The sequence below is a fragment of the Sciurus vulgaris genome, assembly GCF_902686455.1.
Source record: "Sciurus vulgaris genome assembly, chromosome: 5".
Lineage (NCBI taxonomy): Eukaryota > Metazoa > Chordata > Mammalia > Rodentia > Sciuridae > Sciurus > Sciurus vulgaris.
The window spans coordinates 65777020-65788758 of record NC_136465.1 but is presented as its reverse complement, the minus strand read 5'-3'; positions in this window follow the sequence as shown (position 1 = coordinate 65788758).

Genomic DNA, 11739 nt, shown 5'->3' with positions numbered 1-11739 from the left:
TTCACACAGAAAAGCAGAAAGTAGTTGGGTGGTTTGCTTTTTTATTTTTGTTTTGCAGTAGTGGAAATAGAACCCAGGGGTGATGTACCACTGAGCTATTTCCCCAGTCTTTTTTACTTTTGATCTTGAGATGGAGTCTTGCTAAATTGCCCAGGCTGGCCTTGAATTTAGGATTCTCCTGTCTCAACTTTCCAAGTCCCTGGGATTACAAATCTGTACTATTGTCCAAGTCTGGCTCAGAAGCTAGTGGTTTGGTTCGGTTTGGTTCGGTTCGGTTCGGTTTGGTTTGGTTTGGTTGAGATAGGGTCTCTATGTAGCCCAGGTTGGTTTGAACTCATGGGCTCAAGTGATTCTCCTACCTCCCAAATAACTGGGACTATATATATATATTCCACCACTCCAGACCCAGAAAGCAGTTTTAATCAGAAGGAAAAAAAACTGCATCTTTAAGTTTGATAGTAAGTTGGGAGTCAGAAGACCTAGTTGTTTTTTCCATTCCTGAACTCTCATTTCCCAGTTAAGAGTCCTTGGGGATGCTGCTATATCTTTTTATGCCCAACCAAGAAACCAATGTGGATCTGGATTTAGGTTCATATAGATGAGAATATAAGTAGATAAGATCATGGTGCCTGAAACAGACCACCTTGTTTTCATATTCTGGCCCTCCCTGCTAGCCTGTCGACTTTCTAGCCCTCAGTGTCCTCAGTTGTCAGATGGAGCTAATAACTCCTAGCATTGTTGAGGTTACTACATAAAGGCAACGTAAGTGAGAGATCAAACATGGTATTCATGCTTAATAAATGCTGGTTCCTTTCTCTTTTCCATTTCTTTTGATTAAAATTAGAAATCCACATATTTTACTTTACCCAACCTGATTTAAAAGTGTAAAATAAATTTAAAAGGAAAGCTGAGGGGCTGAGGCTGTGGCTCAGTGGTACAGCGCTTGCCTTGCATGTGTGAGGCCCTGGATTCGATTCTCAGCACCACATATAAATAAATGAATAAAATAAAAAGGCACATCAACAACTAAAAAAAAGTATTGAGAAATATTTGAAAAGGGAGACTAAAGTAGAAGACATGCAAGTTTGAAGCCAGGCTTGGCAATTTAGTGAGACTATCTCAAAATAAAAAATAAAGGGGCTGAGATTGTAGCTCAGTGGCAAAGCAACACACCTAGCATGTGTAAGGCACTGGGTTTGATCCTCAGAACCACATAAAAATAAATAAATAAAATAAAGGTATTGTGTCCATCTACAACTTATTTTTTTAAAAAAGTAAAATAAAAGGAATAAAAGGGCTGGTGATTTAGCTCAGGGCTAGAGTACCCCTGGGTTAAATCCCCAGCACACAAATTAATTAATTAGAAGGGGCTCAGGCATAGCTTAGTGGTAGAGAGAGCACTTAGCATATGTGAGGCCCTGGGTTCCATACCAAGCAAAACACACACACACACACACACACACACACACACACACACACACACACACAAAGAAAGAATGAACTGGAACTAGGGTTATGGCTCACTGGTAGACCACTTTCCTGGCATGTGTGAGGCACTGAGTTCAATTCTCAGCACCACATATAAATAAATAAATAAAATAAAGGTCCATTGATAACTGAAAAAATTCTTTAAGAAAATGGAAAAAAAAATAGTAATATAGGAAATCAGGGAGAAGCAGGTAGAATAATATAGCTGTGACCTTAAAAGTATGTTTGTCTTGCACCCCACTTCCAAAGAAAGGGTCAATGCAGAGACCAGAAGGCTTAACCCCAACACAGGACACACAGAAACACTTAAAGGGCAGTGACATTTTGTTCAAAAAGATGGCATTTGACTCTTGCTGCTATAACTAGAGGAACTGACAATGGAATATTTCAACTCCTACCTGATATGAGAAGATCCTAAAGTAGTACAGTTTATAAACCCTTTGCACTCCATAGCTTCATACCAACACATTCACATTAGAGAATCCCCTAGCGTTTTTATTTTTATTTTTGACTTATTTTTTCATTTTTGGTACCGGGACTAGAACCCAGGGGCACTCTACTGCTGAGTTACATCCCCAGCCTTTTTATTTTAAATTTTGAGATTGGGTCTCATTAAGTTGCTTAGGGCCTCCTTAAATTGTCCGGGCTGGCTTCAAACTTGGGATCCTCCTGCCTCAGCCACCCGAGTTGCAGGTGTGCAGCACCCCCCACCCTCAGCTTTCTATGTCTACAATAGAAATTAGGAAAGGAAGAATCAGAAATAGAAAAGCAGAAAAATTCACAATTATGTCTCTACGATTGATATCAATACTAAGAAGTAATCAGACCAGCATGGGTTGTGGCCATATCAAAATGAGCAGAGCAAGCAAATTGTACTAGGTCAGAAATGTAGCCCTAGCATCATTGCTTACGAGTTTAATTAAGGGGTTGAAACTTTATCCTCTTCAGAATAGTACTTGTGAGGGTCTCTCCCTGTTTGGGTATATACTCCTTACACCAAGAGTTAACAGAAAGTTAAGGAAAAAAAAAAAAAAAAATAGCCAGGCACAGTGACACACGCCTGTAACCCCAGAGACTTAGTAGGCCGAGGCAAGAGGATCACGAGTTCTAAACCCATCCTCAGCAACTTAGTAAGACACTGTCTCTAATAAAATATATAAAAGTGCTGAGGACATGACTCAGTGATTAAGGGCCCCTGGGGTCAATCCCTATACAAAGAGAGAGAGAGAGAGAGAAGGAAAAACATATTCAATTCAATAATCTCATCCATGGTCCAACTTAGGCTGCAGTCTTGCTGCCCAAACAACTCTTCTTTTCCTACTTCTTTTTTTCTTGAGGGGGAGGGGTACCAGAGATTGAATCCAGGGGCACTTAAGCCCTTTTTATTTTTTATTTTGAGACAGGGTCTCAATAAGTTGCTTAGGGCCTTGCTAAGTTGCTGAGGGTGGCTTTGAACTCGCAGTCCTCCTGCCTAAGTCTTCCCAGCCACTGGGATTCCAGGCGTGCACCACCATGCCCAGCTCTTCTTCCCCTATTTCTACTTTCACTGCCCTTCTCCCTGCTGCCACACCCTGGTAAAACTTTCTCTTCCCAAGGTCATTGCTCTTTGTTTGGTCATTTGCTTGTCAAGTATTTTGCTAATGGACTAAAAGGAGAACACTAAACTGGATATTCTTAGACTCCTAGGTAGGAATTGCATGTTTACTCGTGGTTCTGGGGGCATCAATGGCTGTGCTCACTGGAATTGTAAAAGGACTGGACTGATCATCATAATAGGGATGAGTTCTCCGCAGGCTACCTGAAGATCACAGGATGGTTTTACGGACTGAATTGTGCTCCTCCCTCCCCAACAATTCATACATTGAAGGCCTATCCCTTGATATGACTGCATTTGGAGCTTGGGTCTTCAAGGAAGCAATTAAGATTAAATGAGGAGGAAAGGTGGGCGCCTCGGTGCACGCCTGTAATCCCAGCATCTCAGGAGGCTGAAGCAGGAGGATCGAAGAGTTCAAAGAGCCTCAGGAATTTAGCAAGGCCCTAAACAACTCAGTAAGATTCTGCCTCTAAATAAAATAGTAAAAAGGACTGGGAATGTGCCTCAGTGGTTAAGCATCCCTGAGTTCATTCCCCGGTACCAAAAAAAAAAAAAAAATTAAATGAGGAGGGCCAAGAGTAAGCTCAGTGGTAAAGTTCGTGTATGCACAAGAATGGTCCTTAACAAGGCTGTGTCTGTAACTGGAAGGCCAGAACTATGCAGTATTTATCCTTTCAGCTTCTGCATTACCAAGTCCCTGCACTAGTACATGAAAAAAGAAGAAAAGGAGAAAGTATGGGGAGGAGAGGAGAAAGAAGAAAAGAAAAAAGGAAATGAGATGGCAGGGGATGGGGAGATTTTGCATGATTTTAAAGGACTGGATCAATCCTCCAAACTTTCGTGTCAAGCTAAAAAAGATGAGAGCGTAAAATGTACCTCTACCATGGTTGCTTTTACTGACATCAAGGTTCACTTGTTGGTAACTATGGAGTTAACTTTAACCTGAAGCAGCTAATCTCTCTACTTTCAGCTCCCTTACTCTCCTCTCTGCTTTCATTTAAGCAGTATCAAAATTGTTGATCGGAGACCAAGTATGGTGGTGCATACATCACATCCCTTGGGAGGTTGAGGCAAGAGGATCCCAAGTTCAAGGCCAGCCTTGGCAATTTAGCAAAGCCCTGTTTAAAAATTAAAGCTGGGGCTGGAGTTGTGGCTCAGTGGTAGAGTGCTTGTCTAGCATGTGTGAGGCACTGGGTTTGATTCTTAACACCACATATAATTAAAGGAAAAAAATAAAGGTCTATCAACATCTAAAACAAATTTTTTTAAATTAAAATTAAAAGGACTCAGGATATAGCCCAGTGGTACAGCACTTCTGGGTTCAATCACCAGTACCAAAAAGAAAAACTGGAGGGAAAAAAATGTCAATCTCAGGCTGGGGTTGTGGTTCAGTGGTAGAACACTTGCCTAGCATGTGTGAGGCACTGGGTTCAGTTCTCAGTACCTCATATAAATAAATGAAGGAAATAAAGGTCAATCAAAAACTAAAAAAAATTTTTTTTTTTAAAAGTGTCAATCTCTATTATAGAAGAAATCTCACCCTTTTACCAGTTCTGGAATAGACAACTTCATTGTCTTAGTCACTGAGAGTTAGGAAAGGAAGGTTAGGTTTGCTAAAGAGCTTGGAACATCATTACAGGAAGGCAGAGATTTAGGCAAGAACACTAGGATCTAGAACACTAGGAAGGATCTAGGATTATGTCCTTAGCCTTTAAAAAACATATTTCTTCTCTATTTTTTTCCTTTTCCATAAAATGAACGGATGGAAAAAATGTCTTAATAATCAATTTCAGGTCTGTAGTCTTAGCTAAAAATCTTACGAATCTATGATTAAGCAAGTCTGTAAAAGTCTTCCTAAATTGATTTAAACTCAATACTTTTTCTGTAATTACCTTCTTTTTTAGGTATGTTAGTTTGATTCAATGGAAAGCTCTCACTGAGCCATCTGAGAGGCAACAGTGTATTTTGGGTCCTTAGATGCTTCTAACCCCTGGTGTGGATCCCAGCTTACAAGGCAAAACTCCCCTGCCTTCTGAATACCACCCTGAAGATGTGAGCTAAAAACAGGAGCCGTCAGGGAGGAGAAAACATTCATGAAGGCCCCTTTTGCTCTGACTTAAGTTTCCTCCACCTGTCAGGCTGATCTCTTGCCTGTCCCCAGCATTTGATCATCTCCTTGGAACAAGGTTAATTGCTTTTTTTTTTTTTTTCCACTTGTTCAGATAACAGTTTGGTATCATCTTCAAAGGCCAAATGTCTAGAAGAGAAATAAGATGACATCTAATAATTTACTGGCCTCTGCCTCTGATTAATAATTTTGGACACTTTAACCTATAGGTCTGTTATTAGGAAGCTCAAAGTTTTAATTAGCTAGGGCAGAAGGATTTGTGTATTAAAAAGGGGGACTTTGGTAGTTACTCTAGATTTTTTCTGTGAACACTAATGCATAGGAAAAGAGAAAGTAATATAAAGGACTGAGAAATTTCTGACCCAGTGGATATTTTACAGGGTGGGGGTTGGAGGGTGTTACAGGGAATCAAACCTACAGCCCTGCTCATGGTAGGCAAGCACTCTTAATTTTGAGTTATATCCCCATCTCACCCCCAGTGAGTATTTCACTGGTTTGCATTTCAGTAGTTTGTTTATTTATTTATTTATTTTTGTGGTACTGGAGATCTAGCTCAGGCCTTGCACATGCTAAGCAAGTGCTCTAACATGAAGCTATACCCCCAGACCCTGGCCCTGATTTTTGAGGATATATTTCTTGACTCCTTTACTTTGCAGTCAAGAGGACATGTCTATGACCCATTCACCAGCATTAAGGGACGTTGTCTATGACTTTATCTTTGCAATCTGGCTGTCTGCTTTGAATCTAATGTCCATCCATTGCTAACAGCAAGACCTTGGACACTTTTTAGTTAACTAATTTTTTTGCAGTGTTGTGGGTTGAACCCAGAACCTTATGTATGTAATTTGCTGTGTAACAAATTATTCAAAACTTAGCTGCTTTACGATATCTATTTTCTCAGTTTCTAAGGTTCAGGAATCTAGTCATGGCTTAGGTGGTCATTCTGACTCAGGGTCTTTTATCAGGTTGCACTCAGGATGTGAGCTAGGATTTCAGTCTCATTTTTTTCCCCAATTGCGAATGAGAATAAGAGGCCCAGAAAGATGGAGTAATTCACCTAATTGTCTTCATCTTGTCCTTGTGGAGCTGGTCTGACCTCTGCAGCCTAGGGACAAATTTCTAGGTGCCTGGATTCCAGCAGAAGGGATGGGGAAATGAGAATGCATTGATTATTTCTTTATTTTGCAGTGCTAGGGGTGGAACCCAAGGCCGAGTGCATGCTAAGCAAGCTGTTCTGTCACAGAACCATACTCTCATCCCAATTTTGGTTCCTTTGTTTCCTTTTTCTGATCTTCCTTCAGCATAAACCCTCCAGGAAGGTCCTGCCACACCCTGTGCCCAAGGTTTCTGCACCATTTTTTCTGACTCTTACTGTACTTTTCACATTTTGTTTAGTATTATATTACTGAATATAGAGTCTCTTGTTGGGTTTGTAAACTGAGGTCAGTGAGTATTTCTATTCTTAATCCCTCCTTTCTCCTTCTTTTTTGGTAGTGGGGATTAAACCCAGGTACACTTTACCACTAGCTACACCCCATCCCTTTTTATTTTTTATTTTTACTTTTTTTTTTTTTTGGGGGGGGGGTGCTGGGATCGAACCCAGGGCCTTGTGCTTACAAGGGACACACTCCACCGACTGAGCTATCTCCCCAGCCCCAATATTTTTTATTTTGAGAGAAGGTCTTGCTGAGTTGCTGAGGTTGGCCTTGAACTTGCAATCCTCCTGTCTCAGCCTCCCAAGTCATGGGGATTACAGGTGTGCTGCACCAAACCCAGCTCTTCTCCTTTTTTATTTTTCACTTTCTTTTCTTTCTTATTTCTTTTCTTTTCTTTTCTTTTCTTTCTTTCTTTCTTTCTTTCTTTTTCTTTTTTCCTTTTTAGAGACAGGGTCTGTAGCAGGGTTTGATGATGCACACCTGTAATCCCAGTAACAGGTGGCTGAGGCAGGATGATCATGAGTTTGAGGCCAGCCTCAGCAATTTAGCAAGGCCCTAAGCAATTTAGCAAAATCCTGTCTCAAAAATAGAAAACAAAAAGAGCTGGGGATGTAGCTCAGTGAAAGCACTTGCCTATCAAACAGGATGCCCCAGGTTCCATTCCCAGCACCACACACACACACACACACACACACACAATAGGGGGGAGGGCAGAGATGAAATCTGACAGTGCCCAGGCTAGCCTCAAATTCTAAGGCTCAAGCTATCTTTCTGCCTCGGTACTCTGAGTAACTGGGATTATAGGTGGGTTACTGCACCCGGCTTTATTATTAATTTTTTACTTTCACCCTGATGCTCAACTAAGGTCCTACACATAACAGGTTTATATATTTGTAGAATTAACAGGAATTCTGGCTTAGTCTTAACAAATAACAGTATGGATACTACAACTCTGATCAAGAATAGAAAACATGCTGGGCATGGTGGAGCAAGCCTGCAATCCCAGTGGCTCAGGGGGCTGAGGCAGGAGGATCTCAAGTTCAAAGCCAGTCTCACTAACTTAGCAAGGCACTTAGCAACTCATGAGACCGTGTCTCTAATAAAATATAAGAAACAGACTGGGGGCTCACTTCGGCAGCACATATACTAAAATTGGAATGATACAAAGAAGATTAGCATGGCCCCTGCTCAAGGATGACACGCAAATTCGTGAAGCATTCCATATTTTTATCTCGCTGATAAGCGGATGATGACACATAATGGGGGATGGGAGGGGGGCAAGAATGGAGGGACTGTATAGAGTGAAAAGAGGGGTGGGAGGGGTGGAGGGGAAGGAAAAAAATAACAGAATGAATCAAAAACTATTACACTAGGTAAATGTATGATTACACAAATGGTATGCCTCTACTTCATGTACAGAGAAACAAAATGTATCCCATTTGTTTATAATAAAAATAAATTTTAAAAAATCTTTATGCAATAAATGTAAAAATTATAAATAAAATCTTTTACATTCTTTAAAAAAAAAAAAAAAAAAAACACAGACTGGGGATGTGGTCCCAGTGGTTAAGCACCCCTGGGCTCAATCCCCAGTACCAAAAAAAAAAAAAAAAGAAAAAAAGAAAACACAGCAATCTTCAGAGAACAGACAGGTAATGTAAATGAGATGAGGGTGGTGGAGGACTGATGAATCAGAGGACAGATACCACCTAGCAGGGCAGCTGACCCAAAGTTCTCTGTGCAGATGACAGGCACAATGCTGCCAGATTTCTCAATTCTGTTCAGAGAATCCCCAAATTTGAATATTATGTAAAATGCTCTAATAGTTTAAGTTTCATAATGAATTAGAAGAACTTTAGTGATGAATGAGAAGTAGACATAATGGAAGCTTGAAGTAGTTGCTTGGGTTCAAATCCTGGCTCTTACTAGCTGTGTTCCACAGATAAGTTACTTAACTTCTCTGTGCCCAAAGTTCCTATAGCACCCCCACTACACACAGCCTTTCTCATGATTTTCTCACCTTCTTTCTGACCTGACTCCCGCTCTGCACCTGCCTCCATGAAGCCATAATATTCACAGCCAGTAAAGTGGGTTAGACCTCTGCTCAGAGCTCTTCACACAGCTCTCCTCCTGTTCCAGTGACACATGATAAACTGGTCAGAAGAGGAAGGAACTTAGGGGTTGAGTCTCACACCTGACCATGTTGCAAGCACATAATAGCTCTTGACATAGATTCCTTGTGCTCAGTCACGCTGACTCAAATCAACAGTTCTATGAAAACTCAATAATGATAACCAGGCAGTGAGACAGTAGAAAGTATAGTGATTTTTGCATTTAAACAAGCATGAGTTCAAATCTAGCATCTACACATCTGACCTAAGTTACCTCAATTTTAAACAGAGGGACAACAGAACCTACTTTTCCATGCTGTTAATATTTTTATAAAGTGCATCAAAGGTCTGGGGGTGTAGTTCAGTGGTTGTGTATTTGCCTAGCATACATGAGGCCGTGGATTTTATCCTTAGTACTGCAAAAATAAAAATAAAATAAGCAAGTGCCTCCAAACTGGAATGGGATTGATAATAATGGCAGTATGGCAGTGAATATGACAGACCCAGTTCCACCATTTCTTTATCTGAAATTTCTTTTGAGTCACTCCTTCTTATGCATTCAGCCAGGGGCACTTACCTAGACTCACCTCCATATCCCTGAGTCTCTGACAGTTTTCCAACCATTCTCCTGATCTTAGGCTGGTTCTGTCACCCTTCCTTTTCTGCATCTTTCAGTATTTCTTACATGCTACCTGGTTAATCTTCCCTGTTCACCTTCTCCAAGCCAATTTTCTTTTCTTGGTACTGGGGATTGAACCCAGGGGTGCTGAACCACAGAGCTATATCCCTAGCCCTTTTTATATTTTTAGAGACAGGGTTTCACAGAGTTGTTTAGGGTCTTACTAAATTGCTGAGACTGGTTTTGAACTCGTGATCCTCCTGTCTCAGCCTCCTAAGCCACGGGGATTATAGGTATGTGATACTGAACCCAGCGCAACCTCTTTTCTGTTATAACGCCTCCCAGTGTAACTCAGTGACAGAACTGTGCTTAGCATGCAGGAGGCCTTCGGTTCCATCCCCAGCACTGCAAATAAAAAAATAAAATAAAGAAGTTCCCCTTTGTCTAATTCAATAAACTTCTATTCTCCCCCCCCCCCATTATTGTGTGTACTAACATTCACATACCAGAATGAACATTCAGTCTTTGTTTTCTGAGGATTGGCTTATTTCACTTAGCATGATATTCTCCAGTTCCATCCATTTACCAGCAAATGCCAAAGTTTCATTCTTCTCTACAGCTGAGTAATATTTCACTGTGTATACATACCACATTTTCCATCTGTTGAAGGGCACCTAGATTTGTTCTATAACTTAGCTATTTTGAGTTGAGTTGCTATAAAATTACCACCAATTTTGGGGGAACAATTACACACAGATACAAATAGTTCTGGAATCAACACATCATTATTCATTCACATTTCTTTCTTTCTTTCATGGTGCAGCCCATTGAACTCAGGGCCTCATGCATGCTAAACAAGCACTGTACAACTGAGCTGCATCCCCAGCCCCCCACATTTCTTGAGAATTTACTATATAAAAGGGAAATCTGATGCAAAGATATATACAGAATAGGATAGAATTTGCAATTCATCAGGAGAGACAAACCACAAAAACAAATAATTACAATACAAGGCAGAATGTGGTATCATAAAATTGTAGAGCATCCAAAGGAAAATAATAGATGAGAAGTCAGGAAGGACTTCATGGAAACAGAGTTGCCTGCACTGGGCTTTGAAGGACGGGTAGGAGTTTAGTGACTGAAGCTGGTTAAGAGCTATTTGAAGTTGAGCAATGTAAGTAAAAAGACATCCTGAAGAAGTCAAGGTGAGGTCTGTGCAGAGGGATAAATAGGGAAGGAAAAAGAGATCAATATCAAGGGCTGGAAGTGTAGTTTACTGGTTGAGTGCTTGTGTAGCATGTATAAGGCCTTGGGTTGGATCCCCAGTACTAAAAAATGTAATTTAGGGGCTGGGGCTGTAGCTCAGTGTCAGAGTGCTTGCCTAGCACACCTGAGGCACTGGGTTCGATCCTTAGCACTGCATAAAATAAACAAATAAAATAAAGGCATTCTACCCATCTACAACTACAAAAAAAAAAAAAGTTATTTAGGATCCAAGGTCTGGTTAGCCTTAAAAGCTAAATCCTGAGTTTGGATTATTTACTTTATTTATTTAGTGGTAGTGGGGATTGAACCCAGGGGCACTTTACCACTGAGCTTATACTTCCAGCCCTTTTTATTTTTATGTTTATTTTTTGAGATAAGGTGCTGTGATGGGGCCTCAAAGAGATCCTTCCCCCCAGCCTCCCTAGTAGCTAGGATTACAGGCATTTGCTACCATGCCCAGTTTATTGTATTTTATTCACATTTATTATGATTTTGTCATACTGGGGATTGAAAGTAGGGCAATCTACCTCTGAGATACATCCCCAACTTTTTTTTTTGTTTTGTTTTCAATTTCGAGTAAGGGTCTTCATAAATGTCCATTCTGGCCACAACTTGTGATCTTCCTCTTTCAGCCTCCCAAATAGGATTATAGGCGTGAGCCACTAGGCTCAGCCATGAGTTTGGACTACTTATTTATTTGTTTGTTTATTTATTTACTTACATATGTGTGGTACTGGAAATAGAACTCAGGGGCACTCCACCACTGAGCTACATCCCCAGCTCCAATTTTTAAAATTTAATTTTAAGACAAGATCTTACTGAACTATGGAGGCTGGCCTCAAATTTATGACCCTCCTGCCTCAGTCTCCCAAGTAGCTGGGATTATAGGCATGCACCACTGTGTCCAGCATGTTTGGATTTTACATATTAGACAAGGGGCAGGTGCTAAAGGTTCAAAGCAAATGAATGACAAGTCCTTTATTGCAGAATTTGTGATTAATCAGAAAGATATGTAAAGAGAAAATACTAGAAGTAATAAGAATAGTTCAATCCCTGGTAACAACCTCCCCCCAAAAATAGCTCATTCAAAGGTAAGA